This window comes from Triturus cristatus, chromosome 7, assembly GCF_964204655.1.
Source record: "Triturus cristatus chromosome 7, aTriCri1.1, whole genome shotgun sequence".
Classification (NCBI taxonomy): Eukaryota; Metazoa; Chordata; class Amphibia; order Caudata; family Salamandridae; genus Triturus; species Triturus cristatus.
Genome location: NC_140590.1, coordinates 859450774 through 859471016, shown reverse-complemented (window position 1 = coordinate 859471016; position 20243 = coordinate 859450774). Strand labels below are relative to the sequence as shown.

Sequence of the window (20243 nt, the reverse complement as noted above, 5' to 3'; positions counted from 1 at the left end):
GGCCAGGCATAGCTATACTGCATTAAAAGTCACTAATGCTTTATCAGTAGAAAATGTGTATTTTTAATAACACTTTATTCACTAATGTGCCCCCGATGCTATAAACAGTTAGTTGCACAAGTTAGCTAAAAAAGAAATGAAAGAAATAAAAACTGCCTGTATTGTTGGACAAACCATTACTTTAGTAGTGTCTTACAAACAGGCAGACCATGCAAAGCAATGAAATCAGCTGCAACCTATTGTGTACCCTGTTCATCGCAAGTGGAACAAAAGCATCCATTATTTCACTACTGTTTGGAACACAGTGCATAGCAGCTTCATCAAGTGAGGAATGTGGTTTCTACAGGACATTGGAATATGGCCTCCACACGAAAAGAGCCGGTGGAAGGTTACCTCAATACAAGGGACATAGTGGTGATCCATAATCATCATTTGACAGAGTTCGAGGTGGCCGCACTATGCGTCACTGCTTGAAATGAATTCTATGCCAAGATAGATGCAACAAAGCCATCTGTCTTCCGGAGACCATGGCTTATATGAAAATGTCTTTTACGTCACATATGCCAGAGGACACTCGCCTCTCTGTCTGCCAATTAAAAATATGGAATTAAAGTTGGAAGGCTTCCATACAACATGTTACTGAGTTAGATAGCTTATATTTTAGATGAGGTCGTCGTGATATCTCTCACATCATGTGTATTTATATTTTTATTTATTAAGCATGACAATCATCGCGAGGGATATCACGGTGCTAGGAAAGCGTTATCCTGAGATAAGAGTGGAGAATGTCAAAAAATCTGAGAATAGTGGAGCCTAGGCTAAGAGGGCAGCAAGTGTCAGTGACTATATCCTAGGGAACAGCCATGTTTTCAGCTTCTTCCTAAAAGACACATAATTGTCCGTAAGGTGAAGGTCCAAGGGAAGTTCATTCCAATGAACGGCCGCCAGATTGGAGAAGGAGCGGCCTACGCTATAGATATGGGTACGTTTTTTGTCCTTGTACATAGTGGTTCCTAAATCCCACATCACATAGCGGGGCTAACATTCTCATTTAAGATGTGAGAATTAGGGATGTGATCTATATTTATTTTAATTAAAGTATAATTTTGTGTAAACCCCAATTATTGGGCTATGTGTATCACAAACCATTTCTGCTTTCACTATAGTTACACTGACCATAACATGTGTGGCTGAAGGAGACCTGGTTTGATCAGAAAAGCACTTGAGGAAACAGTGGAACTGGATGTGTGTTGCGTCTGCATATGTTATAGTCACTGCTTGCCTTTGGACTATGGACAGTGCATTGAGCTGTCTTCTTATGTGCCTTTCGTCTGGGAGGACATACAACGCATACAGTTCTCACCCAGGTGTTCGTAGACATGTAACACGCATGAAACCTCCGATTCTCCCGAGAGTTGTGTGGAAGATAGATATATTTTCACCCACCCCAATTGGGAAAGAGTTACACAATGATTATGAATTCAAGGAATAGTCGGGTAGGATTGATGGGTAGACGTTTCTCTTAGGATACATTTAATATTGGTTTCTGAGCCGTTAATGGGGAGTTGCGAGTTTAAGTTTAATGTGCTGCTGATTTAGGAAAAGGTCACAGTGCTGCTTTAGCATGACGCTATACGCCAGTCCTTGTGGCTTTCTAATAAAGTGGGGACAGTGAAAGATTCTTCAGCGACATCTTAAAATGTTACAATGCCACGTCCGTCTTTGAGTAATTTCCGTTTTACCTGCTAAGTAAATCAATAATGCCCCATCAAATTAGTAATTGTTATCCAAACGACGCACGTCTGGACAATAGAAGGAAGAATGGTTGAAAAGCCTGTTTGTAACATGGATCGGGACCTTCAAACTGAACTGACGAGCAGGCGCACAGGCAGTGAAGATACTGTGGTATAATCAGCAGACCACCAACATAACTTTTGTTACATTCACAATGTATATACACATCATTTACATTCATAATATACTTGTACATTCTCAATATGTATTGAACATATCACCCATGAAAAAAGACTTCGTCTATTAACAAATTGCTGCCGCTCTCGGAAAGTTCATGTAGAAACTGGTGACATTTTAAATATATGACATTTTTACGTAAAAAGAACAAATAGAAATTTGGAAAATGTGAACTGTATGAAACGATTTTACGCGATGTATGCTTTCCTTAAATATATTTCTGCAGTTTACCAACAAGGGCACAAGATGTCGCTGTTCACTGTCTATGAAATATAAGGCAGTAACCTTCCGGTTTTGTATGCGTTTTGTCTAATCGGCTTTCCTGTCAAATGAGACCAGTCACACGGATGTTGGTATGCTTGGAATATGCGCAGGCAGAGGACGCGAGCTGGATTTTGCATCTGTTTAAGCATTCCTTGGAGGAAAGAACGTTATCCGAGTCTCCGGCTCCGTGGAATGGGTGTTGCCGCCAGACACTTGATTCTCCCCTGGATTTCTGTTTTCGCGGTTTCGCTCCTTTGCTGCGGAGGACGGGCTGAGGGACCGATTCGCTACTCGGTGCTGGAGGAGTCGGAAGCCGGCACCGACGTGGGGAATGTGGCGCGCGACCTGGGCGTGGACGTGAGGGATCTGTACGGGCGGAAATTTCGCCTCACGTATGAAACTGAGGTGAAGTATTTCGAGGTAAGTATGAAGAGCGGGGCTTTACTGACTAAAGAAATACTGGACAGGGAAGCCCTGTGCGGCAGCGCCGCCGCCTGTGTGATGAGCCTGGAGGTGGTGATGGACAATCCGTTGGAATTTCACCGCCTCGAGGTGGAGATTGTGGACATTAATGACAACGCGCCCGTGTTCCCAGCGAGGGAAAGCCGGTTTACTCTGGCTGAATCAACGCCCCTCGGAATACATTTTCCGTTAGAGGGGGCATTTGATCCAGACGTTGGCACAAACGCTCTTTGCGCTTATTTTTTGAACAACAAAGAGTTTTTTGCTCTAAAGACTGAAAGCAGTGACTGCAAAGGGAAGTCTATAGAGCTGGTGTTGAACAAACCGCTGGACAGAGAGCAGCGGGCTGAGCATCACGTGATTATTACAGCTGTGGACGGGGGAAACCCGAAGAGGTCTGGCACAACCGAAACTATCATTAATGTTCAGGATGCGAATGACAACCCTCCTGTGTTTGATAAAACCGTGTACACGGTAAAGGTGCCGGAGAATACAGCAGTAGGCACCCTGCTAATAAGAGTAAATGCCACCGATCTGGACGAAGGGGCTAATGGAGAAATAACGTACTCTTTCAGCAGTCATGGTATGTCTAGTATAAAACACCTGTTTACCATTAATGCAGAGACTGGCGAAATCCGAGTTCAGGGACCCCTCGATTACGAAGAATCACATTTGCATGAGATCAATGTGCAGGCGCGAGACAAGGGTCCCCTGTCTCTCACCGCTCACTGCAAGGTAGTGGTGGAACTTGTTGATGTCAATGACAATGCTCCAGAGATAAGAGTGACTTCGTTTTCTAGTCCAGTGAAAGAGGACGCGCAGCCTGGGCTGGTCATTGCTCTGTTCACTGTGACTGACAGAGATTCTGGAGTAAATGGGCAGGTTCGCTGTCAAGTTCCCAATAATCTTCCTTTTCAATTAGAGTCAAAATACCAGAAATTCTACTCCCTGTCTGTGAAGGAACCTCTGGACCGCGAGGCGGCTTCTGAGTACAACGTAACAGTCGTTGCCACAGACGGGGGCTCTCCCTCACTGTCTGCCATGAAGACCATTGTGGTTTCTGTGTCTGATGTAAACGACAACCCTCCCGCCTTCTCAGAGTCGTCTTACATGATTAGTATTCCAGAAAATAATGTGCTCGGATCTCACGTTCTCCAGGTCTCGGCTCTAGACCCGGATGCAGGTGACAATGCTCGTGTTAGATATTCCTTGTTAGAAAACAGCGCGGACACCATGTCCATTCTCAGTCTCTTCTCTGTTGAGTCAGAAACTGGAGTTATTGCTACTTTGCAGCCATTTGATTACGAGAAACTCCAGGTTTTGCATTTTCGAGTTGAAGCAAAGGATTATGGGTCTCCCTCCCTGAGTGGTGTGGCCAATGTGACAGTATTTATTCGAGATGCAAATGACAATTCACCAACTATATTTCATACTTTGCCTCGGAGCGTTTACGCAGCAGACACAGTACTGGTGCCACGATCAGCAAACGCTGGGCATATTTTGACAAAAATAAGAGCAATTGACGCAGACTCTGGACACAATGCCTGGCTCTCCTACGAATTTAAGGAATCCACAATAGGGGTACTATTCAGGATCGGTCGCTACACGGGGGAAATCATCCTCAGACACCCTATGGGAGAAAGTTACTCGGAAAGACATGAGCTTATCATCCTGGTGAAGGATCATGGGAGCCCGCCCCGTTCTACAACAATGACCCTTACAGTGTCATTGTTTGAGAATAACTCGGAGATTAAGTCAGACTACAAGGATGTAAATAAGGATGATGCCTACATTACCAGCCTGAATTCTTATTTAATAATCTCCATAGCTTTCATTTCTAGCATATTTATATTGTGCATTATTCTTTCCAGTGCTTTGCATTACATAAAAGTTCGAAATGAGAAAGAAAAAAAGGATAACGACAACTGTTGCCTCGATGGAGGATGCAAATGGACAGATTCTCAAAGCAAACACTATCATTTGTATTTGACTGCACAATCCGCGGAATATGGTCAGGAAACACCAACATCTAACCTGTCTAATCGGAGGTGGACCCATTTTATAGTCAATGGAGGACTAACTGGAGATCCGATGCAGAGATACAGCGTTGCTGAAGGAAATGATACTCATACATCCACTGAGGTAAGAGGATGTACATAACTGTAATTACTATGTTTATGGCCTTTCAAATTTACCACATTTCATTTCATAATGCCAGAGAAAATAAATGTGTTGCTACTACATGTCCATTATTATGAACTGTGATTAAGGTTTCTCATGAAAGTTTATTTAATTTCACTTGATTGGTCTTTGAATTCAAAATCTACATAAAACCTATAAATTACATATTGTTTAAAAATATCCACTTACTATTTCAATAAGCCAAATTGCAGTGTAGTCCTTTTACTTCGAAGTGCATGAAATTATATTTTGCTGTTTTTCTAATGGTTGTTCTGAATTTAACATATCGTTCTCAAAAATGATATTATCATTAGTGGTGGGTGGAACTTGCAGTGTTTCACTCTGCGGAAATCCGCGGAGTTACCTAAAAACTCCATTAGATCCCGCAGAGTTCTCAGAGTGAGTGGAATTCTTTACGTCCTGGTGCTCACACTGATTTTTGGCACTGGGAGGTTGTTCTGCTCTGTAAAATCAGTGCGAACAGCACCACACGGTGTGCCCGACGGCGCTGTTTCTTTCTACCGCTTGAGTAGATTTGTTCCTTGAGCAGCAGCTTTCTCAACGCAAATGGTTGCGGCCTGCTGTGACCGCCCATATTGAGAATCACGCATGAGTCATTCTAGCACTCATAAATCATGCTAGGGGAACGCAAATTAATGCTTAGGCTTGTCAACTTATTGTTGGCAAGCCGTGCCTAAGAAAAAGCACCACACGATTGTTGGTGGAGGTTTGCCAGAACTCTGCTTTCCAAGCGTAATGCGAAGTGGGCAAAACTGCAAATTCCGCCAGCGGAGGAGATTTTATTGCCCTCCCCTAATTATCATTAGCAATTTGTAAAAAGATGTAAATATACAAAACTAAATTAAAGCTTTGAACATGAACATGTATGCATCAGTGGTGTCCATGTTTGAATGAAGCTTTCTAAACTTTAAGAAAAGTCATTCAAAGATGGCCTCCACATAAGTGAGCGGTTGTGACTCTATGTCTGAATCCTTTTTTATATATTTTAAGAAGCCTCATACAACCATGGCCACAGTGGATGCAGGTGCATCTGCAGTGTCCATTTTCTAATGGTAGTTCTTGAAATATAGCAAAGTAGATCGTGATGGCCAGTCACTAATAGAGGGGCAGGCGGTGTTGAAAGTGTGAGGTGAATGGAGACCCAAGCAACAGTAGAGTGATTAATAAAGATGGGTTGGAGAGGAAATAGCAGGATTTACAAAATAAAGTGATGGCAAAGTAAGCAGGGAGACAGAAAGATAAATAAATAGCCCCGGTTGGATGAGTTTGGGACCCTTTTGTGCCTTTAGTGTCAATAAGAACAAAACCTTCCTGCACCCGGTGACACAGGCGGCCCAGCGACCACTGAGCCCACTGGGTCTGACCAGGTCTCCCCCAGTCTTTTAAGTAACTGGGTATCCAGGTATATCACACTCTGGATGATTTCTGGGAGGGCAACCTGGGAGGAGCACTCTGGAGATCACTAAAGCTGCCAATCATGGCCTGGATATCCATCTCCAAGATGGTAATGCTTCCTCCCTTATTACATTTTTTCGTTAATGTCCCGTTTGGGGTGCTGGCCTCCTGGTTCAGGCAGTTAGATGTTCTTCTTTGAGAGTTGATCTGCGATGTGGGCCATCATAGTGCGTCCCCCGAAACTCTGCGGCATCTGGAAGACGAGGGAGGACGGGGGGCTCCCGGTTTTGAGTTGTACTTCTTATTGGTACAGTTCTAATGGGTCGCCCGCGGCTTGATTTGGCCAACCAGCACGAACTGGGCCTCCTGGGGCTGGCTCTCTAACAGGGAGTGCTGTTGGCAGGGCTGCTCCAACCGGAAGTTGTCATTCCACATCCTGGTACACTCTTGATGGTGGCCCTAAAGTGCTGGTGGCACAGTATAGTGAAGGCCAGAGGTACGCCACTGTATGCCCCTAGCCTGCCATTGGTGGGATTGACTCATGGGGAACCCCTCTCCTTTTTACTGCCCTTCAGTTATCGGACTGAATGGAGGCTGGTCTTGTGACCGTCGGTGACTGTTATCACTTAGGTACCCTAACCCCCTGGGAGAAATTGACATCCAAGCACGCTTTGCCCTCAGGACAATTTTTGACCTAAGAAGCCTTGGTGCAGAATTCTGGGGATCTCTGGGATGGGGGGCGGAGCAGGCAACCCACGCACTGCTCCAGTTGTTGGTGTCTGTGGGATCGGTGAGACACCTGGTAGCACAGTTCTTTAGGGCACTGAATAGGATGGTAGGGAGGACCTTGGCGGTGCTCAGGCTCAAGCGGGGAGGTGTGTTGGGATGCGACCTCATAGACCTAGAATGGCGTAGTATATTGGCACATTACAAAAAGGTCTCCAGGAAGACGAGACTGAAACACATTAAATTCAACTATGCCCACATGATCTATCTGACACCTCACAGACTTAAGGTAATTTATGGGCGAAGCCATGTAGGTGGCTCAGATGTCAGCACCCAGACACGGGCTTCTGTCACATGACTTGGAGCTGCCCCACTCCAGAGCTGTTCTGGAGTGCAATAGTTCACAAATTTAACTGCTCACTTGTTTCGCACCCTCCCATGTATGATAGAGTCATGCCTCTTGAGGGGTGGGGGTTGCCTAGGCCCTGACCTTGGAAGGCAAGCACTAGGCTCCTGGACTTGGCTCTTATACTAGACAAGAAACAAATTGCGATGGCCTGGAAGTCTGCAGAGGGGTCTGTCATAGAAACTTGAGTGAGAGATGTCAGAATGTGAGGTAGGGCAGAAGAGAGGGTGTTGCTTAGGGAGGAGAGGATGTCTGATAGCTGGTATGGAGATTGGGTGGACACGAGTACATATTAGCAGGAACTGCCCCCTCATACACTTCTCACCTGCCATGAACTCTCTGAATGCTAACAACCCCCCAGGATTGGCAAGGTTGCCCATGCATGCTGTGGGGCTTTCAGCCAGCTGGAGTCTTCCTGGCCATACCTCTCCTGATACTTTTCATTACTAGCAGGCTACACGCACCCTGAGACAGTCAGGTTTTCTTTTTATTTAAATTTACAAGCTTTCCCCTTCTGTCCCACCTGGCCCAATGTTTTAAAGATCACATGGGACATAGCAGACGTGTAATTACAGAGACTCTGCATAGGGCAGATTAGTTGACCTGCTCTAGGGGGGACCCGGACAAGTGAATTGATGTTGAGAGGTTTGATTTGCAAGCTTCCGAATCCTCCTGGGCGTATGTATTTGTCACTTACTCGCTTGTCCTGACATGGTCTTGATGTGCATGCCCATTGTATGTTGTTTAGATAGCCTTGCAGAGATAATGTTTTGAATTCTGTTGGTTTATTAACCCCTTCGACGCTCATGACGGAACGGTTCCGTCATGAGCGTCGGTTGAGCTGTGCTCATGACGGAACCGTTCCGTCATGACCACGCCCGCGCAGGTAACGGTCAGCACAGCGGGGGAATCCGCCCCGCATGGAAGGGGTTAAAAAAATCACAAAATACCAATAAACTTATGTATAAAATATCTGACTTTAACCCAGAACAAGAGAAAATAAGGCAGAAAAGTGGGAAAGAAGGAGGAAGAAAAACATGGAAATCGGTGACAAATGGAGAAATAGGGATTAAAAAGAACAAGAAAGAGTGAGGTAAAGGGTGAGAGTGTATGATGGTGGATGTAAGGGCATACGGTGGAATCCAGACTAGATATCCTTGGTATTCAACAATCCTAACGTTCTGCAGTGTTGACGTCTGGCTTCTGAGAAAAACCTTGGACCATGGCACTTATTCTTTTACAAATCAAGTACGGCTTCTTTGATGTAGTGGGTGCGGGCACGCCATCATGCACATCTCCAAGGAGCATAGTCTTTTTCGTGCCATTCATAGGCTATTCTACCAGTCCTGATAGTCAGTTTTATTCAGGGCTGCTTCAACCCACTTAGAAAGGGGGCCATAGCTTGCTTTACAGGGCGTTGGAATGACCTAGAAACTATTCTAGCATACAAAAGACATCACACTACATCTACAGGTAGACATTTAAATAAAAGAAAGCATTGACATAAACATTCTGACCTACCAACCTTAAAAGAAGTGACATAATACCAAGTAATGCCATAGAAAGTTACATAACAAACAATGACCTCACACTGAGTCTTTGAAACCACAGTCAGTGTAAAGTTAATGAAGTCAATTAAATGTCTCACTGTTCTTAGATCCACAGCTGTATCACTCAAAAGGACAGCGGCATTGGTCCTATACATAGTGACCAAACAATGTCCCTGGATGACGTTAAGATAAATGTGCAGTTAAATATGTAGTTATATCAATTTCACACAGACCAATGACATACCTTATAGCCTGCTACACAATGCAGGAGACTGACTCCTGTTCATGGAGACTTGGGCTGCCTATTCAATGTATGTGGTGCTAGTTGCGCAAGCTTACCTACGCTCCACAGTTCCTATAATTGCTACCAATATTACTGTTCATAAAGAAACTATCAGATTGTTGGAGAACACACACATGCAATACAGTGGATAGACTGTAGAACAGACATTAGAAAAAGGCATTGCTTAGGCCTGGGTGAACTTTAAATTAAGTCGGCACAGTTTGTTTAATTTTAGGAATTTCACATTACGTTTATTATGTAATATTCCCAAAATTATGCTATGGTGCCACTTTACATAATTACGCACCATTTGCAGTAAACGTTTAAAATGAGCGTACAGGAACATCAGAATATGAGCGGCTATTGGCCACAATGCGTTTGTTATTATTGCACTTTTTTTTAGCACTGAATGCATCCTTTCATAAAAAAATTATGCGAGGACACACTTCAGACTGCAATATAGCACAAAATGACAGATTTGCATTTCACATAATTATACATAATTTCGCATACCTATCTTATTGCTCACCACATATTCTGATGATGCTGTGATTTATCTGATTGGGAAAACAGCGATTATGCATCAGTGGCTCCAAGGATTAGTAGATAATTTGTGAAAATCATTGATGACTGTTTTCTTTTAATTACAATTCAATCAACGTATTCTTGAGCTGCTTAAATATTTTCCTAAATAAATTGTGAACATTAAATTAAACTCAAAGTGGAATTATAGAAACATACAAGAACCCAGAATCTTAACCACTGAAAGTAACTCTGCACCACAATGCTGGAAATTGCCTCCTTTTTCACCCGTCCACAACCAGATAAGTTAATTCAGAAAGCTCAGTGGGTTGAGCACCTGCAGCCATATGCTGTGGGCCTGATTCACAAAGGGACTTACATATAGTAAAGTTACGAGTGCATCTACTCCACACTTGTAACTTTCCTACACGCATGTCCCTTTGTGAATCCGGCCCTCATTGTCCACACTCTAGGTCACGTTTTGGAATCCCTTCAGTGTGGAGCAATGTTATAATAAATGAGCTGAACCATAACAGCAAGCAAATGTAAAATAACAAATACAAGTCATAATCCTCACAAACACATAAAAGACTGCTGCAATGCGGGGCACAAGCATATGGAGATGGGCTTCTGAACAGCAACAGCTGAGGTTCATTGCACAACAAGTGAATATTTGGAAACCATGGATGGCCATCACACAGTCCTGTGCACAGCAAACATGAGCTGCGCCAAGGTGCCTGTAAGGGTCATGTAGTTGTTTATGTGATAAATGGGAGGAAGGAGCTGCAGCATAAAAGTGTAATGCACAACTCACCTTCAAAATTATGTTTACCTATACATTTGCTAATAAGGAAGAATGGACACACGTGCAATAGAATCACCTCAAGCGATAAGGGGACCATCTCTAAACCAACTGAGGACCTTTCCGATAGCCTAAATGTAAACTATCCATCTAACATTAGCTGATAGTGTTCATGGTCAGTTTGACCTTGCAACCGTAGGTGGGTGACACAAGGAAAACCTGATGTCTGAACATGAGATCCTGAGAAAGATTGCTCCAGATATCCAGAAGCTTAGGAGCATCTACTTGATTGCAAGAGACACAGCCATCCTTGTAGTCACCCTGACTAGGAGAATTTAATGAAAGCGGAGGGCTCACTTTACAGTAGTGAGGAGAAGGGATGAGTGACGAGCTAAAGGGTTGCACTAAGAAGTGACATTTGGCTACTACTAGACATAGCCCCAGTGCATCGCAGTAGAAAAATGCTCATCAATTTCTACCTATTGTATTGATTTTTTCCACATTGTGCTCCCGACTATGCATAATAACATAATATCTATGAATTGCACCTTAGCTGCTTCAATGAGGGAAGGATTGTGATTGACCTCTGACTCTGTGCGGGTAGAAATGGGGGAGGGGTAGAAGTACGCCTGGGGAACAAGTTAGCAGGCCAAGGAGCCAATAGAATCACAATATTCAACATCAATTATGTGCAGCTAGACTGTTGTGACAAAATGGAGACAAGCTATTGAAAGTGGGTTTAAATATCCCAGGAGCCCCAGATGATATAGTTCACTTGCAATGCATGATGTGAATAATATCTCTTTGGCATTGAGACAGAGCACTGGATTCACCCATTTTTGTCCAAACAAATAAATGCTTGAACACTGTATTGTCTGCTAGAGGAAGACCTTTGCCATGATAAATCATGATGGTGCTAATTCCTCTGGCAAAGAATCCTCTGGTGCAAATTATTCTCATAGATAAGATTACATTACCATTTGTTTCCTGAGGAAAATACACAGTACCAAACTTCACTAATGTACGCCTTTAACCTTTCATATCTAAAATATCTCACCAAGAAGCCACTAGTGACTGTACATGGAGTCAGCAGCAATAACCTCCATGAATAGCCTCTCAGAAGGCATTATGGGGGTTGAAGGTGGTGATAGTTCTACAGTTTTGGTGGCTTTAGCTCTCTAAATAATCAGCACCATTCAACATTTTCTCCAGGATGCTTACATCATTAATGCACTCCATGCATCTCCTTGAGCAGTTTTGACCAGTATGTTTGGTCTTGGTCCCTTCACATACTTTTTGGCTCAACTGTCGAATTGAAATATTATTCTAGATACCACATTTGGGGTTAGTGTTGATATTGCATGTTAATTCAATGTTTGGAGTGTTTTGCATAGTCTTGTTTGATTTTTCCTTGGTTTAAATACTTTTACTGGCTATCCAGAATGCCTGGATGGGTTAATATCAGAGCAAATAATAATTATGTAGTTTGGGTTGTCTTTATTCCTTCACTGGGCTTTTGATTTTGTCAATCACTATGGTTCCTATAGAACTGCATTGACTAGATAATTTCGGTGTGGCTACTCTCAGCTTTAGCTGTCTACAGGAGCCTGATATCAATACAAACACAGAGGTGCTTCGGGTGAGCCCACATTAAGAATGTATTGCTTTGTTTCACTTCCCTTCGACCAGTTCTTCATTCAGTTTCCTATGACATTTGTATCAGGCCACTGGAGCATTGCACAGCTTTATGTTTTGCCTCAGTGTTGATTGCCAAAGAGAAAGGAGTTTATGGAAATGTATCGCTTCATCCAACTGAACATGAGGTGCGGCTTTATGGTGTTTGGGTAGAGTCTATGGCGCGATAGCAACCTCAGAGGGCGGCTTTATGCTGCACATGCAGATGGGGCGCAGCTCCAGCAACAGAACCAGAAACGTGCTGGTGCTCCATTCTGTGCACGCATAGTCTCTAGCACAGTAGCACATGCCCACAAGCACTCATTAGACTGACACATAAAAACGAATATTTCAGTAGTTCCTTTGTACATAAATAGTACGCCGCTTCGGGGAGCCAAAGTCCGGACTAAGTAGAGACTGTCATGTGTTAAAATGAAAAAACATTTTGTTACGCAGTTGACGAAAAAAGTAAACTGAAGCATTTTGCCCTGTCGTTCTGATAATGTCATGTGGGTGAACATGCAGACGTGAAACTTAAAGCCACAGGAATATTTGTTTTCGAGTCTGATCAGTAAATTGCATGAAACACACTCGAAAAACAAATATATTGAATATGAAAAAACATTTCAGTTTAGCACTGCATAGCGGGCAGGTACAACATCTACCATAGGAGGTTTGGAGAGGATTATTAAGCAAGTTCAGCAGCATTGTGTAAACAAAGACATGGGCTGACACTTTAAAACATTAGTCCGCATAAAATAGTATGTAGGGGATGGTCAGGCTGAGCCCTTCCAGGATTCATAGTGACATCCTCTCAAAGGTAGCCTTGGATTTTAACAACATGGCATAAATAATGTTATTTGATGTTTATGATGATCGTACCTATTTTCAATGTGTGGTAAGTAAGATAGCATTCAAACACTGATATCGGATTGAAAACACTAAAGATAAAACAAGGACTAAACGAATTGTACTCGTAATGCAAATAAAATGTAAACACTGCTAACTGCTCAATCATGCTGTTTGCTTATTACATTTCTTAAGAGAAACAAGTGTTGCTAGCTAAAAGATGGCAATACAGTAGTTATTATCTGTTTTTAGAGATATGTATTTTCTTTATTTAATGATGTCAAACAACTAACAGCCAATAGTGGATGCAGTTTTACAAATAGTGTATTTTATGTACTTTTATTGCATAATTGCAGATTTACTATACATACCTCCACATATACTTTGGCTATATGGATATATACATACATACATACATACATACATACATACACATATATATATATATATATATATATATATATATATATATATATATATATATATATATATATATATATAGAGAGAGAGAGAGAGATTTACTGAATATAACAAAGGTTGCAGAGATGTTATAGTTAGGCTCACATTTCACGTGTACAATACCAGTGAAATTCAGTAGTTATAGTTACTTGAGCTAACTATAACTTGCACCCGTGCAATGCACTGCTAGATGTGGGGTGCTTGCTGGGGCTGTGGGGGCATTGGGGGTCCCCAAGCAGATATGGTGGGTGCCCTGAGTGGGCACCAGGGCACCCACGCTTAGTTGGCGAGGCCCCCGGGGATGGAGTCCCAGGGGCCAAATTGTCCCTGGGAGGGAGGCTGTGTGCCCCCCTCCCCATTTAAAAAGTGACATGGCCCAGGGGGATGGGATCCTCGGGCCGAGTGAGACTGCATGAGCAGGCCCCGGGAGATCGGGTCCCTGGGGCCCAAATCAGCCTTGGGAGGGGTGCTGTGTGCCCCCACCCCAATAAATGTAATGTTGGGCCCCAAGGGATAAGGTCTCCGGGGCCATAAATGGCCCAGGAGGGGGGCTACATACCCCTTTCCCTGAAAACAATTTGACAGACCCCGGGGGATGGGGTCCCTGGGCCCAAAATTGGCCCAGAGAGGGGAACGTGTGCCCCACTCCCACACAAAAGGTGCTGGGCCTTGGGGGATGTGGTCCCCAGGGCTGAAATGGGCCTGGGTAGGGGCTGTGTACCCTCCTCCCCATAAATATAATGGAAGGTCCCAGGGATGGGGTTCCCAGGGCCAAAAGTTGCCTAGGATGGGGGTCCGCAGGTTGGCTGCTTTTGGGGGGAGGGGGGTTGGCCACAGGTTTTTTAGTGTAAACTGCATTTTTTTAAGTGAATACCCAGAAATGCCGCAGAGCTTTCTCCCGTCTAACCTGTTGAAACCTGCGTGTTTGTGGGACGTAAGCCTAAGCTGACTGTAGGGTCTTCGAGGAGTGTAGAAGAAAACATTATTCTGTAGACTAGTTGTCCAGCTTTATAAACGGCACTTTGGATATGAGATAACATCTTAAATTAAATTTCTTTAGACAGTGGCAGCCAATAAAGATCCTTTAGTCTTAAAAAAACAGGACTATGCCTAGGGATACAAAGTAGCAGCCTAGCCAATGCATTCTGGACAGTCTGATGTCTGAGCTTGTTGAAGCTCTTAAATATAGGGACTTTGAATAGTCTAGTCTAGAAGTGACTAATGCCTGAACCAAGGTTTCCCTGGCTGTGAAAGGTAAAAAAGGAAGGACTTTACGCAGAGTTTTCAGCCAGCGAAAGCAAGTAGCAGTTACCGACTGGATCTGTTGCCAAAATGATAATTGAGAATCGAATCTGACTCCCAGGTTGCAAACAGATTCAACCATACTCAGGAGAGAGCCCAAATCACCTCCCCACAACACGTTGAGCCCAATTTGATGATTGGGACCAATAATTAGTAATTCCATCTTATTGGAGTTTAATTTTAGGTGGCTTTGTGACATCCAATTGGCAACTGATATCATATATTGTTTACATTTGTGTCTGGTTTCCCCATCATTCATACATAAAGGGACTATTAGTTGAGTGTCATCTGCATAGAACAACACTTCAAAGCCTTAGCCTTTAATGGGTTTGGCCAAAGGGCCCATATAAACATTAAAGAGTGTCAGGCTTAGTGTAGAGCCCTGTGGAACAGGGGTGGAAGAGTAAGGGTGGAGTCTGACCATTTGTTGACGTCAAAAAATCCAAAAGCTGATCTACAGGAGGAACTTCAACACCAGTGTCATCCAGATGATGCAAAAGAATCTTATGGGAAATATTGAAGGCAGCAGAGAGTCCTAATAATATGAGGGCAGTTGTGCCCTTGATATCTAATAAATGTTTCAGACTTTCTGTCACCACGAGGAGTAATGATTCTGTACTAAGGGCTGTCCGGAAACCACATTGTGTGGCATCCAAGAGATTGTTGGTGTCTAAATATTTAGTGAGTAAAGAGTTGATATGTGACTCCAGCATCTTAGCCAAGGCTGGCAACAGAGAAATGGACCTGAAATTAGCAGGAATTTACTGATCCGTACATCATTTTTTCAGATTGGAGGTTACCGTGCCTGATTTCCAGGGCACTATAACCAATGCAGATTCAACTGATGAATTTAATAAGGCGCAGCGAAAGTTCACTACCCTAGAGGCCCCTAATTTCAGAATGGGGAAGGATGGAGATCTTTGGGTGACACTGGAGAACATTCATTCAATAGCATTTCTTGGTCCGAAATTAGAGAACATTCTCTCAGATGCAGGCCGTCACATGTAGTGTTGCAAGGAGTAGGTGCAAACATGGGTTCGCCAAAAGAACTGCGTATGGTATAATCTTGTCTTTGAAGTAAAGTGCCAGAGAGTCATAAGTAGCTTCAGAATGATTAACTTGTTGTGTAGCTGCGGCTGAAAAGGTCATAGAATTTACAATCTTAAAAGTGGCGTTGCTAGAATGCTTAGCTTACACAATCTTAGATGCTGAATAGGCTGATTTGGCAAGTCTTATCTCTTTATAGTATAACTTTAAACAGGCCGCGCAGGCTTCTTTATCCACATCTGTTAAAGACATATGCCATTGCCCTACGAGCTGTAGCCTCGGACTCTTTAATGCTATAAGGCTAGGAGTGAACCAAGGGGCATGATAAGTTTTGGTAGTTGCATGATTTGGTTTAAAAGGAGATAAAGTATCTAGAGTTGATGTAATCCATGTTTGGAAAAGATAGCAATCCACTTACACATCACCTGAAAAGAATTAAAATTGTACACTATCACCTAATGCCAAAGCCGAGTTGAGACATTCCTAGAAGTATCGTTACAACTATAAGCCACTGAGATCGATAATGGGATTGCCAAATGATTTCACCAAAGTAACAGTACAGGAGTTTTCTCTTCCATCAGCCATTTCAGTACTGTGGATCTGTTGTTGGAGCTGCAGAACCAAAAGGATGGAATTAGCAGGCTACATTGATGCCTGGGTGAAATTGTAATTATGCACGAATAATTCACATACTTTCAGGAATTTCTCATTATTTTTGTTGCACAAAATTTCTGAAATTACTCCACTATGCCTCTTCGTGCAATTACACACCATGTGCTTTCAAATTTTTTCACTGCAAATGGTGCCATTTGTGGCTAACAATTCCTGTGAACATTCAGGAACAACAGAAGGCGAGCAGTTGAATATGTGTGTCAGTAGGGCTCCTTATGAGTAGTTCTCAGTAGCCATGATGTATATGTGCATTTCTACTTTTTCGGACTCCCGGGTGGGTGTTAGACCCGGCCCTCGTGACATAGCCATACCTGACCCCTGCACCTCACACAGCCCCCGAACCCACGACCTAGCCGATCCTTCCCACCAGAACACACACACCCGACCCAGACTTTCCCGTCCGTGGCCTTCCTCCTTTCGGCCACACCGGGCCCGCGTGCCCACTTCATGCACCAAGATGGCCGCCCGGCCCCAGCGCGACCCTGGCCTAGAGGCGCCACTCCGGCTGAAGGACATCGCGCTCCCCTTGGGATGAGAGAGGGAGGAGCAGTTTCTATCACACCTCTGAGCTTCCCTGGGAAGGTGGGTTTCGATCGGCCCGCCGGCCTCCCCGAGGGCTGGCTCCACGCCTGCTGGGTGTCTGGGACTCCTCCCAACCCGGCCCTGAAAGGATCAAAAGACAATGGCAGGAAAACCCCTACAAGCGAACCCCAGGTGACAAGACCCCTGCCTGCACAGACTCCGGACATCTAAGAGGAGTCGCCCTATAACAAGGGGTGCTCTGGGACTGTCCGGCAGATTTCGCCTTTGGAAACACCTGAGCCCTGCTGAGTGACTCGCGGCTCCCTGAAAGATCGTAAGACCTCCGAACTCGTGCTTGAGCCCTGCTGAGTGACTCGCGGCTCCCTGAAGATCGTAAGACCTCCGAACTTGTACTTGAGCCCTGCTGAGTGACTCGCGGCTCCCACAGACTCTCTTGGTCCCGCCGGACCCCACGACGACAAGTGTATCCCCCAGCTCGAGGATTGTGAGCTGCGCGCCGGGTACGCTCCTGCATTTGATCCCTATCCCCCAAAGACTGTCCCGCTACCTCCTACCCCCCTCAAAGACTCTGTGAGCCCGCGCTCCGCTTGTATATATTTGCCTTGCTGATCATAAAGATCCTACAACTCCGATCTGATAAAGATTTATTCTTAAGAACTCCCGGTGTGGTGTCTCTTTGTCGTGTGGTGCCGAGTGTACGATCCTAGATACAAGATTCCTCCCCTGAGGAGTCTCCCGCCAGTGCCCGGCTACAATACCTCGAGGGTTGGTCTCAGAATAGTCAGGGCCCCCTCCAGGCTCCTCTGAGGTCGCCTTCTAACATTGGTGGCAAGCGACGGGATTCGGGCCCATAATCTAGAGATCGTACCTGAACGGCTGACGCACTACCGACAAAGATGGCAGAAGGAAACGCCGTGGTTCTCACAGAAAACGACACCAGTACCGTGTTCCAGGCGGAACAACTGGAAGAGTACACACACCGAGAATTGAAGCAATTCTGCAAGGAACTCAAAATCGCTACCACTGGTCTCAACACCAAAGAAGATATGCAAAAGGCACTGAAAGCTTGGGTGGATTCTGGAGCCCCCCGCCCAGAAGGAGCGGTGGAGCCCCACGACGAAGCTGGACCCTCCCAAGGAGAACGCAGCAGCAACCAGGCGCGAAGCTTCGTACCAGACGGGGGCCTATCCCCGGAGGAACTCGCAGACAGAGAAAGAAGTCGCCATCACAAACTCGAATTAGCCAAACTCAAAATTGAGGGCGAGTTGAAATTAGCCGAGAAAAAGCTAGCAGTGGAACAGATGCGGGTGCAAGGAGAACTAGAAGAGAAGAAACTCCAACGGGAGCACGAAGGAAGGAGACTTCAACTAGAACATGAACGCAGCTTGAAGGAAATGGAGCTAAAAGCGAAGAAGCGCGGCCCCCGGGAAACCGAGAGGCGGCATCCCCGGCGGAGCAGAAGGTCCACATCCCCAAGGATGTGGTCAAAGAATATTACAAAAACGATGACATTCAACAGTGGTTCCGGGCCTACGAGGTCGCCATGGCCTCCCATCGGGTCCCGCAGAAGGATTGGGGGGCCGGGTTGTGGGGACGATTCCTGAGCGAAGGGAGAGACACCCTGCTCGACCTACCCACCTCCATGCAGACCTCCTATGACCACATGAAGGAGGCCCTCCTCACAAGTAGGCCTGGGCGGCAAATTCTGTTCCGCTCGCGGAATTTGCGGAATTTGCGTAATTTCGCGTTCCGCGGAGAACGCGAAATTGCTCAAAAGTCTGCTTTCCGCGATTTCGCGAAATTTTTGCTTGTTCGCGTTCTCAAAATGCATGTTCGCGAGATATTTCTCCTCGAACACGCAAACAGCAATTGCGAACATGAAAAAAGCACCGCGAACAAGCGATTCCGCGTGTTCGCGGAATTTCTGCGTGTTCGTGGAGATTTTTTACCGTTTCGCAGAGATTTGCGTAACGCAATTACGCAAATTCCGCCCACCCCTACTCACAAGGTACGGCCTCACCCCGGAGATGTACCGCCAGCGGTTCCGGGACTGCAGGAAGATCCCGGGTATCACCTGAGTGGAATATGTGAACTTTTTCAGCCGCGCGTTCGATGGGTGGATCAAGGGCAGCAAGGTAACCACCCTGGAAGAACTAACAGACCTTATGTTGTGGGAACACCTGGCTGCGAACTGCTTTGTGGAACTGCGCCAGCATCTGCTCAACAGCAAGCTCACGGATCCGAGAAAGCTGGCTGTCGAGGCGGATCGCTGGACCAACACCCGGGTCTCCCGGGGCCCTGTAGGAGAGTACCCCCGAGCCAGTCAGGGACCACCCCGCCAGAGAGGGGGGGGGAAACCAGGGAGGGCAGAGAGAGTCCCAGTCTAGTCCCCCGAAGACCCAACCTCTGCCTTTCCCGGCACCCCCACCAGCTGTATCCGCCCCCCCCCTGAGACGGGGCCACCGGGTGACCATCACTTGTTTCCGTTGTCAGAAGCCCGGGCATTACGCCAACGACCCTGAATGCCCCATGGCCCCACACACCACCCAGGCAGCACCCCCCGCTAGACAGATAGCCAATGTAGCACTGGGGGAGGAGGTTGAGGAGACCGTAGAGTGGGAACCCGCAGCCATGGCCCTAGTATCCTTAGGAGATAGAGAAATGGTCCCTGGCAGCCTCCTGCCCTCCAACACGAAGAAATATGGGCAACTTGTAACGATCAATGGCCACCAAGTAGAAGCCCTCCGTGACACCGGGGCCAGCATCACCGGTGTCCTCAGTCATTTAGTCCACGAAGACCAGGTCCTCCCCAACGTCTTTTGCCTAGTCATTTCAGCAGACAACACGGAAAGTCTGTGTAAAGTAGCCCTGGTGCCTTTTGAGTGGGGAGGGGTGGTCGGTAAACTGAAAGTCGCAGTGAGGACCTCCCAGCCAGTCGACTGTCTCCTGGGGAACGACCTGGAAAGTTCCCCCTGGAAACAAGTCGAGCGCAAGACCCACCTAGGGATGATGGGCCTCCCGGAGTGGGTGTGCACCACCACCCGATCCATGGCGGCCCGACTGACCCCCCTGGGGGAAGTCGACGACGCCCCGACCACGGAAGATAGGATGGTC

The 20243-nt window shown here is 45.6% G+C and overlaps 1 protein-coding gene and 1 pseudogene across 1 annotated transcript in view; both read left to right on the top strand.

Moving 5' to 3' along the window:
* The window catches only part of LOC146810747 (protocadherin alpha-C2-like), an 839920-nt gene that overhangs the window by 238677 nt on the left and 581000 nt on the right, over positions 1 to 20243 (top strand). The window lies entirely within an intron of this gene.
* LOC146810751 (protocadherin alpha-7 pseudogene) lies at positions 2428 to 4857 on the top strand (annotated as a pseudogene).